We start from the raw sequence: 12,500 nt of genomic DNA, 5'->3' as shown, positions 1-12,500 counted from the left end.
CACACACACACACACACTCACACTCTCACACACTCACACACTCACACACACTCACACACTCTCACACACTCACTCACACTCACACACTCACACTCACACACTCACTCACACACACTCTCACACACAGCAACATTAAAAGCACCTGTCTAATATTGTGTAGGTCCCCCTCCTGCCACCAAAACTGCACCAACCCGCATCTCAGAACAGCCATAATATTCACATCAACCATCAGAATGGGGAAACGTGTGATTTGGAGCGTGGCATGACTGTTGGTGCCTGACGGGTGAAATTAAACAGATATCCTCTTTTTATTTTTAATATTATTATTGATTATATTAATGTTACATGAATTTGACCTCTGTAAAAATATAAAGCCAAATGTAAATGTGTGAATATATTGAACAGTTTCAGCTGTTGATACGCAATCGCCCACACGCGGCAGTGACGTCACTCTGCTTACGTTTAATATAAAATTTACCATCTTTAAATGTAATTAATGTAACAAATGACACATCTTGTCAAAGGTCAAAGGGTTCAACATTGATATCTGATCTCTGAATCCACCAGACACAGTAGTTGAGTTATTTTTGCAGGAGTACAAATGAAAACATGCAATATCAAAACAGGACTTTTATTATGAAAACATGCGATATCAAAACGGGACTTTTATTATGAAAACATGCAATATCAAAACAGGACTTTTATTATGAAAACATGCGATATCAAAACGGGACTTTTATTATGAAAACATGCGATATCAAAACGGGACTTTTATTATGAAAACATGCGATATCAAAACGGGACTTTTATTATGAAAACATGCAACATCAAAACGGGACTTTTATTATGAAAACATGCACGATATCAAAACGGGACTTTTATTATGAAAACATGCGATATCAAAACGGGACTTTTATTATGAAAACATGCGATATCAAAACGGGACTTTTATTATGAAAACATGCGATATCAAAACGGGACTTTTATTATGAAAACATGCGATATCAAAACGGGACTTTTATTATGAAAACATGCGATATCAAAACGGGACTTTTATTATGAAAACATGCGATATCAAAACGGGACTTTTATTATGAAAACATGTGATATCAAAACGGGACTTTTATTATGAAAACACGATCGCCAGATGAATCCAGTTCGACACACTTGGGTCAATCGTCCATGACAAGCGTTCATTAAAAACATCCGATCGCACTTTTTGTCCATAAAAGTGATAAATGTGAGAAATATTGATATATTCTGCATTGTTTACATGAGATCTGGCCTTCGTCATCGTTCTTCATCAAACTGCAATCTGAGCAGCGTTCATGTTGTAAAACTGTTTATGATCTGATATATTAGAGTCTCATAAACAAAACCAGCCCGTCTCCAAACGTCTATTTTTAAAAATGTGGCGTAGTTTTATTTGTAATAGTCGAGCAGTGCCGTCAGATTTAGTGCCGTCTTGAGAGGCGGAGCTTAATTTTACTCTGAACACTTCCAGAGATTTTACAGAGATTAAAGCTGCAGGAACTCATTTTGTGTTCAGAACCGTTTAGTCCAGCAGTTGACTGGTCTTGCACACATGCACATTATCTTCTTTCAATACACACCATTATACTATGAACACTAATCTTTCACAATTTAACATGTATTAACATCAAGATCCAAAGTAAATGTTTTTACTGTTAATTACAGATTCATATTAGAATATTCAGTATCACTTTCAAAATATCATCTATTTTTAATACACATATTATTATTTAATTGAATTGAACTGGTTTAGCAACAATGTCCTGTCTATCTGGATTTCATCTGTTCACATCCTCAATGAATCGGGTCAAACTCAAATGCTAATATTTTGAGTAACTGATGAGTAGGTACTCTTAAAGGGACAGTTCACCTGAACACCTAAACAAAGACTTCCTTCCATGGAACTCAAATAGAGAAAATCTCCCATGTGTTTCCTGTGAGACGTGTCCTGTAATACTGTCTGAGCGAACCGTAATCAAAGGGGGCGGAGCTTAGCAATGGCTGAATTAAAGGGTGGGGTCGAGAGACAGCACACAAGATAATAACATGGCCAGATAATCTGTTGGGTTTAATTAAAAGACAGCCACAGAGAGACAGTGTGATACACATGGCCTCTCTCCTTCAGTCCTCATTACGGCCGGTCTGATGTAGAAGCTGTGAGAGGTCCTCAACCGTGAACAACAGCCCATTGTAGAGTCCCGTGGGCAGAGATGGGCACAACATTCTGGACTGCAGTTCCTTTCAAATGGCAATCATCTGGCCTGCAATCAGCGAGCGGCAGCAGAACAGGACCCATCCAATCTCTGTTCTGACCGCTTCACTCCAGTAATCAGGAACCCCCTCTGCTTACCATGAAGGAAAGCCTCGGCTCGCTCCCAATCCAGAGCTTTCAGTCTAGACGCCATCTGGACAACGGACACGGCCATCAACAAACACCTGTGAGACTTGAGTATTACAGCTGTAGTATTTAAAATAATAATAATAGACCTAAATATGAAGCTATTAGGTAAATAAGGTATTTTATGATGATAATTGTGTGCTCTGATCCTACAAAGAAGTAATTTGCAAAGAACTAAAAGACTTCAATCATTTTGGGTTTATAACTAATCGAATATGTGGCTTTGATTAGATGCTTTAGGGCTTGTTACGTATTCTCAACATAATAGTACGATTTATACAGTATATAACAAATATATAAAGTAAGTCTGTTGTATCAATATTTGTCATATTTGTGTGAACATCATCTCCTACGGTAATAAATGAAGTAGTGACTATCACACGTGGAGTCGTGAGTTTGAGTTGCAGTCAGGTCTCCATAGCAACCAAATTGGCCCGGTTGCTAGGGAGGGTAGAGTCACATGGGGTAACCTCCTCGTGGTCACTATAATGTGGTTCTCGCTCTCGGTGGGAGACGCGCTACGTCTCCATGGTAACACGCTCAACAAGTCACGTGATAGATGCGCGGATTGAAGGTCTCAGACGCGGAGGCAACTGAGATTCGTCCTCCACCAACCGGATTGAGGCGAGTCACTACAACACCACGAGGACTTAAGAGCGCACTGAGAATTGGGCGTTACAGATTAGGGAGAAAAAACATATAATACCACATCATGAGGTAGCACAACAGTGCCGGACACATTCTTAGTTGTCTTGGTTCCGGAAGTATTTTTCCCTTTTTTTCCCCACATGGATGTTATTAAAGAGTTGAGCACAATGAACCAAAGCAACCAGCTCCGAGGTGAATCCCAACATTACAAGTGTTCAGACAAAAACACAAAGATGCGAGATGTGTACTTAACGTCTTTAACGAGGGAACGAACTACAAATCCCATGAAGCATTGCCCATGACGTAATCAAACTACAAACTATAAAACTGATTTAAAGTTGCTGATTATAAAAACAGAAACACTTTGAAGTGTACTGCAGAACTCAGAGTGAGAGTGACTCGATCATCAGAATGAGCTTTATACATATATAAGTGTGATCACGTACACGACGATGAGGAACCAGTGAGAGCTCACAGTAGGTCTGTCTTTAAACATGTTATAGTTAAAAGTCACCAATGAATGAACGTGAATTTTACTAATGGAACCAGAATATTTCTGTACTAGTGTGACACCCGACCTGAGACAGCTCACCATACGAGGTCACGGCCACTGTAATAGTCGGATTACTCAGTGGGACACAGCAAAACACATACGGGTCGCTACTGTGGAGCGGACTTTAATAGTGTTTGTCAAAAGGCCGCTGACCCGGAACGCAGAGGTCAGAACACGTCACAGATACATTCAGACAAGCTTCCCCAAGGACAAAAGCGTCTTTACATTGACACGCCACCGCTAACAACTGTTGTGCCGATCCAGAACACTTTTACTAACTGCATTATCCAGTAACACTCACGCAACAGACGTTTACATGCATGTGTGCACACATCAGGGGGTTCAGGGTTACGCTCTATCTAGGGTCCAACATTACATTTTTGCAAGACGTGCAAATCAAGAAAAATTACCATCAATTTGAACCATCTGTATTTTCCTGAAATGTATATGCATATATATATATATATATTAAGTATATGTGACCCCGTCTGTGAAAACCGGATAAAGTCGCATAATCTAATTATGAGATTAAGAGCATCAAATTAGTCACAGCCATAAAAATGAGGAAAATATCTCGTGTGTTTATGCTGTAAATTATATTTTAAACCAGGGATTTGAGATTCAATACTCACATTTTCATTTATAACATGATAAATACTGAAATTAATGATTTTATTGACACGTTGACGGTAATCATTGATTTCTACAGTATTTTTTTTCCTACTATGGCAGACAATGATTACCTTCAACAAACATTCTTCAAAACATCTTCTTTTGTGTTCAACAGAAGAAACTCATACAGGTTTGGAACAACATGTGGGTGAGTAAATGATGACAGAATGTTCATATTTGGGTGAAATATCCCTTGAACGTGTTTTTTTTTTACTCCAAATGTTACACAGTCGCCCAGTAAGAGAACGTGATTTTCTAATGAAATTTTATATATGAATTAATTAATATATTAATGACATTTTCTACTGATATGTCATTTAACTAATAAAGTTACACAAATCATTCCAGTGAATTGACTTGGTCATTGTTGCAATCAATCTCATTTTAAAAATAATCTTGTTTTTAAATGGGAATTTCTCAAAAACATGATTTTCTGAGCCCGAAATTCAGCAAATCTTTGACAAAGCCAAAAACTCCATCAATATGAAAGATATCAAGGTTATATTTCACACAATGATCTTTACATTATGTAGGATGATTTAATGTAGACAAACACACTGACAGGGTCACATATATATGTTTGCTCGATGATGTCACCCCTCGCATCATACACATCACTCATGATGTCATCAGAAGATGCACGAGTGCGGACACACTTTGTTTGACATTAGTTATCCGATCTGATCACGCACATGTAAGAACGGCAGGTGTGTAGCACTGCTTTCTCTTAACCCATGTTAGGACCGTTCTTGTTCACGTGACGTTCTAGAACGTTTCACGAGTGCATGCAAGCGTGGTCAGTGAAAGCTTCTGTCAAGCCATTATGAACTTCAAGCAAAAGCATAATACTGTGAATGTGCTCAGAAAACAGATGTTTAACTCACAGACACAGGTGTTATTTTACGACATCTTTACTTCAACCAAAAGATGAGGCAATACACTTTCCTCATTCTGGATGTGCCCAAATACTCCCTGAGGTTATATGACTATCCCACAGCTGGAAATCCCTTAAACTGGCGGTGCTCTGGCACACACTGCTGGAGTATTGCACTGTCTGGACATAAAAACTGATGAACCTCCTTCTTGTTCTCAGACAAAAGCTCAGAGTATATTTCGAGCAGACTCACATGTTGTATGAACACATTAACATAACACATAAGAGTCTCTATTAGGGGTGCACCGAAACCACTTTTACTCTCCTGATTCCGAAATCAGAAATCTCAGTGTCGGCCGATCCCGATCCGATGCATAATCAGATTATAATATCTTTACATTATTGTGTTAATAATTGGGGTTACTCTTTAATATGTAAAGAAACACAAACCTCTAACTGCACATTATTGAATATAAATGTATGGCTTATTAAGAAACACTTTATTATGAACTAGTGCACTGGAGAATGTAGCAGCAACATTAACAGTAATTCCAGTGTAAGTCATCAATAGAAAATACGTTTCTGATCTCTATTATCTGTTCAGTTGGACGACATCAGTCCAGTTCAACTTAAATAATATTATAAACTAATGATAATAATAATAATATATTAGAATAGTAATATATCTCAATCGGGCACCTTTAACTTATAAACCCCTCTTGCTTTTATTTTGACATCTGAAGTCTCCGGGACGTCCTGTATGTGTGTGTTTGTAGTTTAATTCACTTCTTATTCACATTCTGGTCAAATTCTCCTCCGGTGCCGTTCTAAATGTATATTATAAGTGAACCGAACGATTGAGCATCTGAGATGTTGTTTGTGAGTAGCGTTCATATATTGCACACCGCTGTGAAGGATGCAAATAGCCGCGAGTGTGTGTAAACAGAGCAGCGCCATTCACTGACGCACTGGAGCTGCACATACTATAGATTTACTTAATAAACACATTCTTCTGTGATTCTCAGAGCTGTCGCACGTCTTCAAGTGGCTTTGAATAAAATGCACGAGTCATATGAACGGCTTTAATGGTGTTTTTATGTCATTTTAGGAGCTATATTTACTCAATGTTACACAAAACTTAAACTTATATTTGAATGGTAGATCGCAGTTTCTTCAGATTTCTGTTTAGTCTCCTAATTTTAGTCATTTAACAGCACATGCAGAAATTGTTAATGTATTAGGAGGAAGGAAATAATAGCACACAGATGGCACGTGCGCATTACCAAACGCAATACAAACACACATTCGATAAGAACACACATTTGGCAGCATTATTTGCGGAATTTATTATTATGATCTTTACATTTATAAATGTCTTTAGTTCTTAATCTGTATGCTATTAGTCATTTTCCACCTGTTGTTGTGGACGGATACAGGCGTGATGCAAATGTGGCCGTTGGAGGCGGTAAGTGTTTGGATTTGGTGATTTATTGTTATTTTATTGGGATTTTTTCCATTTCATTTAAAGTGCAATTTTAATTAAGAAACGTCTTTTGTTTATAAATTATTTTAATATTTAAAGCATAATCAATAAAGCAAAAATATTCATCGACCCTCGGCAAGAGGGTGGATATCACGATATTTTCAGGACGATTATCGATCAAATATTTATCGCCCAGTCCTAACCCAAACCCTCTTTGGTTCTGTGGCATAATCGCCTTCATCTGGAATTCTGATGTCTACATCACTGCTTTGTGCTCACAAACAAAAGTACAGAAGAGGACTACCCACAATGCTTTGCAAACATGACCATCTGGACAGAGCTGGTGGAGGATTAAAAGGGGGCCGTGGAAAGGCGGAGGAGAGCCAAAGAGTCTCTCTCTGTTTCTCTCTCGGAGATAATTACAGGGTGCTGCTGGGACGGCCGGATTTAGAAGAGAGATGCTCCAGTCCGGGTTGCCGCCCTTGATTCTCGACATCACCACGGAGCCAAAGTGTGCGGTCGGATCCACAGGGATCCTGAGGAGAACTGAGCCAGACAACACCACACAAACCCAAACCAACAGTGCTGGCTATATAAAGCACACCAGCTCATCTCAACACGCCCGGCAGCTAAACTCCAAACCTCTCGGACACCCGAGTCAGTGGAGAGGCTGCAGAGATTTACGGTTTAGTAATCACGCTCCTTAATTGCGATTGTAGTTTCAATGCAATTAATTGTGCAGCCTTCATAGATTCACAGAAGTTCTAATATTATAATAATGCTGTCGATATATCTACACGTATATAAGGTGCATTTAAAAGCTCTTCTATTGGGGCTCATGCACGAGGCAATCCTCACCCTCACTTCAAGCTCCGCTGTGCGTTCGCTTCATTGCAGACGCTGTAATAACATGTTTATTCTGGTGATGGCTTGTTTATCTGATGTGTTTGAAAGCAGGTGATTAAAGCACTTCACCGGGAACACACTTTAATCTCTCGACACGCATCTTGAACGGATCAAAACCTCACAATCCTAAAACTGGATCATTTGAATAAACAACAAGGATTTATTCAGCAAGACTTCTTCTAAAACACTGTCAGTGCATTGGTGAGATCTCGCAGTGGTGTTTATTTATAGTCATATTTGCATCAACAATGTTTGAAATAAAACTGCTAAAATGATCCTCATAATCCCGTTTTAGTAATAAAAACTCAAACATTTTTGTGTGTAATTTCGTTGACGAGATTTACACTCGTTCTGGATGTTTATGGAGTGTGGCTGGAAACATTATGAATCGTTACACCCCTATTAAAGAACCATAGAGATGGCAAACAGGTCATGTTGTTTTTCCAAGACAACATCAATTCAGAAGTGTTAATCTTGTCATGTTTGTTTATGAATGTTTTTTCGTTAAAGAAACTGAAAATAAGGGGTCTGGGTAGCTCAGTGGTAAAAACGTATTGACACCGACTACCCCTGGAGTTTGCTATTTTGAATCCAGGGCGTGCTGAGTGACTCCAGCCAGGTCTCCTTAGCAACCAAATTGGCCCGGTTGCTAGGGAGGGTAGAGTCACATGGGGTAACCAAATTGGCCCGGTTGCTAGGGAGGGTAGAGTCACATGGGGTAACCAAATTAGCCCGGTTGCTAGGGAGGGTAGAGTCACATGGGGTAACCTCCTCGTGGTCGCTATAATGTGGTTCTTGCTCTCGGTGGGGCGTGTGGTGAGTTGTGCATGGATGCCGCGGAGAATAGCGTGAAGCCTCCACACGCGCTACGTCTCCACGGTAACACACTCAACAAGTCACATGAGTGACTTCAGCCAGGTCTCCTTAGCAACCAAATTGACGGATTGACGGTCTCAGACGCGGAGTTAACTGAGATTCATCCGCCGCCACCCGGATTGAGGCGAGTCACTACACCACCACGAGGACTTGGAGCACATTAGGAATTGGGGATTTCAGATTGGGAGAAAAATGGGAGGATATATTTAAATATATATATATATACTCTGACTGATCCAATTTACTTAAAATCAACAATAAACAATATTCCCAACCCGTTTTACTTCTGTCATGTGTGTGAAACAGGATTTATAGTGAGGAAGAAATGCAAGGCGGGACTTTGACGTTATCAATAAGGAACTAATTGGATCATTAAAAGTGGGTTTTACAGCCCAGAATGGAGTCAGACGGTTGAAAATAGGGATTTGGTGACGTCTTTGGAATAATGTGCATCGAAGAATTGTGCAGGATTGTGTTTGAAGAAAATAAATGGTCAATTTTGATTTCATGCCAACTTTATTATTGTTCCTGGTCTTTAGCACATTGATCACATTGAAATGCCCATTTTCATAATATATCATCCAAATGCAAAACCTCCTCTGGCTCTTAAACAGCATATCTGCAGACACAACCAATGCCACACAGCCAATCAAATCTCAATGGACAAAAGTCCTGCCCTACGTTGTTTCCCGCTGAATTTTCTGTGATTAGGGATATAAATGAGTTGCAAATGCCGTTTCATGCTGTTTTAAGTACTCTACAAAGATCTGTGCTACTTAAAAAAGAAATGGGGGGTGGAAATACCATTATAGGAGCCATACATCCACTTCAAACCCTCCTCCTTTCCAAAACCACAAAACCCAAACAATTCTGCTGATGTGATTAAGGCCACATGGGTGGGGGAAAATATGAACCAATAACGGCCAAACATAGTCCATTTTTCGCACTCCTATCAAGTCCCGTCCTACGTCATTTCCACTACTGAAGATAAATGTGCTACGACTGCAGATTCATGCGTGTGAATGAAGTACTCTACACTTATCTGATGCTACTTTGACATCAGAAGGGAATAAGAAAAATGTGCCATTATAGAAATGCATTAATCCAACTCAAACCCTCCTCCTTTACAAAACCACAAACCCCAAATAAATACGGCCTGCATGAACTTGAAGCGGCAAAGGGTTTGCCCTGGATTTCAGGTGAGTGACACGACTCATGTGAGCTCATCTATCAGACCTCTGGACAGGCAGAGGAGATGATGCCATAACTCCGCGCTGGCACACATCCACTCTGTCCTCATCTGGGCTCTGGGTGTGCGGAGAGTACGGCATCACAGGTACGAGGGTCGCGAGTTATGGCTTCCGCTCAGCGGGGCAGGTGTCGCGGTCGAGGCAGAGAGCAGATACGGTTCAGCAGCGAGACTCTTTCAATGTGTGTTAAGAGTAAAGGTTTGGTCCACACGATCCGTTAGCCATTGAATAATGTCTCCGTAAGAAGAGGGTTAAAATGGGAAAAGAGGAGGCGGGAACCGGACGTACCATCAAAGCAAAGTATTTCGTGATTTCTTAAACAAAAAGACAACCATAAACACACACACGGCAGCTGCGTGTGGCTCTCTCTATGCCGAACTGCTGATCCGGCTCGTCTTTATCCCTGTCCACGGCTGATAAGCCCGATTGGGGGACGGCCGTGTGCACTCATGCCCCACCCCTCCTCCTCCTCCTCATCATCACAGTCTCTTTTAATATCCCATTAACTACCGTTAATATGCGCTCAACCGAAATCCTTCTGTGAGACGCTCGCTGAACTGCCACTATTCTTAAAGAGACAGTACCGGTTAAGTATTCACGGTTGAAATATCGTGATATCCACGGTCCTCAGATTCGTCCTCCATCACCCGGATTGAGGCGTGTCACTACGCCACGAGGACTTAGAGCACATTGGGAATTGGGCTTTCCAGATTGGGGAGAAAAAAGCAAACAAACAGAGGATGCAGAGACGCAGATGCATCCTAAAAAAGCTGATTTTAAACAAGAAAAATAAAAGTCGTTCTGCTTAATATTTTGCTATAATCTCAGGACAGAATCTCCCATTCTAACCATCTTTCAACACGAAAGGAACCAAATGTCACGCTTGAAAAGTGACTCTGCAATCCAGACATATAATGTGGATCGGGATGCATAATTCATCCTGCCTCTGCCATCAAAATTTCACATTTCACATATTTAAGGAGCTTTTTGAAACGAATGTTTTGTGCATTACCCTGCTCGCATATATATATATATATGTGCAGAACCACTTTGCTAAGTGCTCCGTTTCCTGTCTCCACATTAGAAATCATAACCCCATTCCTCAACGCTCTTATAATGCTCCACAATCACATGCCAACCTCACATTTTTAATAAAGCCGTTATACGACTATGATACCTGATAGCGCTCTCTGAAACCGTACGAACCTCCGTGATTCAATACCAGAGGTCAGTGCGGTGATTTAAAAGGTGCTTCGTGTTTGCACATGTGATATCTGGATTCAGAAAACGACTCTGTCATTCCCCAGCATGTCACATCTGCTCTCTCTCAACACAAATGAAACGCTAACTAGCACAGGGTGTGTAGCGCTGTTGCTCTGCTCTCGCTGCACAGCACAATGGCATTTCTCTTCTAAATGAAGTCTGCGACTAATTACAGACACCAGACGTCTAAAAACAGAAGGTACTGCTGGAAATCAACTCACAAACACACAGGATTCACAAACACCGTACAAACATTAGCATGCTAACTTGAGATTGACTGAAGTTAATGTCCAGGCCGATTAAAGGTCAATATTTGGCCATTTTGAGATCATCTGCATCGCTGCAAAGGTCACCTCCAATCAGAAACATCATATATGGCCGTATATACACGTGTAAGGTGTGTAGCAATGCAATATTAGAACACATGTTGGTTTTACACATTTTGCAAAAACTTTTATAGCATTGATTTAATGATTGTACAAATGTCATGTGAAGTAACCATCCTGGGTATTAAAATACTTCCCTTGCATCTTGATGAGAGTATGTAACCTAATCATGCCTCTCAAAATACCTTTTCAGACATATTTTTAAAAAGATAAAAATAATAATCTTATAATGAAGAATATGAAGAAGTTTCCTCAGGGCTACTGTACATAATAAGACCTGAACAAAATGTGAATTTTCTACAGATAATTAATAAAAATGACAAAATTATCAAAATTAAAAGAAAACAGTCATGAGGGTCTAAAGCGCACCTCCTCTCCTCTCCTCTCCACTTTGTTTTTGTTTATTTATTTTTGCACCACATGACTTAACTTGGAAGTTTACATATTAATCATATTTAAATGTTCCTGCTTATGCTTTTTAAAGCAATTATTTAAAAAAGATAATCTTGAACTGCTCATGCCAACATTTTAGTTATTCGGTTTTCCCCCAAGAACTTCATGTTTTAATGACACTGACTTTATTTGTTATTGTTTTGGTGACACCATGTGACACTTTTATCATGAAGCCCCTCAAAAAAAATATAAAAATGATTTTGAACTCAATAACTGAAAACATACTGTCAAAACATGTCAAATGTCACTAGATTTGGGGAAATATGTAACATAGCCTACATGAAAAAACAGTTTTTATATACATTTATAAATTGATTTTATCAGTGAAGAAATATTTTATATTTGTGTTTTACATTTATTGCCATATTTCACATTTCTGTATCTACTCAAATTCAATTGTTCATTGTTCCTCCAGTTATTGTAGCATTCTAATAAATACTGAACTGTCATTATGAGTGATACAAAGTTACACGTTCTAGTAATCCGTTACTATAGTAACTGCTAACCGTCAGTGAGGTGTGTGTAATGAAATATATTGTGCTCGCTGTAGAAATGCATGAAGAATAAATGTTGCTCATTATTACTGAGGAGAAACAGTCACAGCAGAAGGTGTGTAATTAAATAAATGAGTAAACTCTGGAGAAACATCTCATAATCTCTCATTTATTTAAACAGCGTCGTCCTCGTGTGGTGGAAGTTATAAAG

The 12,500-nt window shown here is 39.5% G+C and overlaps 1 protein-coding gene across 2 annotated transcripts in view; it reads right to left on the bottom strand.

The window, feature by feature from the left end:
- Positions 1-12,500, bottom strand: part of LOC127622736 (protein O-mannosyl-transferase TMTC2-like) — a 106,677-nt gene that overhangs the window by 93,750 nt on the left and 427 nt on the right. The gene's annotated exons all lie outside the window — the stretch shown is intronic.

Source organism: Xyrauchen texanus, chromosome 29 (genome assembly GCF_025860055.1).
Source record: "Xyrauchen texanus isolate HMW12.3.18 chromosome 29, RBS_HiC_50CHRs, whole genome shotgun sequence".
Taxonomy (NCBI): domain Eukaryota; kingdom Metazoa; phylum Chordata; class Actinopteri; order Cypriniformes; family Catostomidae; genus Xyrauchen; species Xyrauchen texanus.
The sequence above is the reverse complement of the archived record's forward strand: the minus strand, read 5'-3'. Positions and strand labels throughout refer to the sequence as shown.